Genomic DNA, 296 nt, shown 5'->3' with positions numbered 1-296 from the left:
CACACACACACACACACACACACACACACACACACTTGGATGTGCATTTATGCGTGTTTATGAATCTGTTTTACACAACTATATATCTAAATCTACACGTATGTATGCACGTATGTATGTGTCTGTCTGTCTGTCTGCCTGTCAGTCTGTCTGTCTGTCTCTCTCTCTCTCTCTCTGTCTCTCTCTGTCTGTTTATCTGTATGTCCGTCCGTCCGTCCGTCTGTCTGTATATTCGTCTGTCTGTCTGACCGTCTGCCTTCCTGCCTATATGTCTGATCGTCTGCCTGCCTATCTGT

This window comes from Octopus bimaculoides, chromosome 21 (genome assembly GCF_001194135.2).
Source record: "Octopus bimaculoides isolate UCB-OBI-ISO-001 chromosome 21, ASM119413v2, whole genome shotgun sequence".
NCBI classification, from domain to species: Eukaryota; Metazoa; Mollusca; class Cephalopoda; order Octopoda; family Octopodidae; genus Octopus; species Octopus bimaculoides.
The sequence above is the reverse complement of the archived record's forward strand: the minus strand, read 5'-3'. Positions refer to the sequence as shown.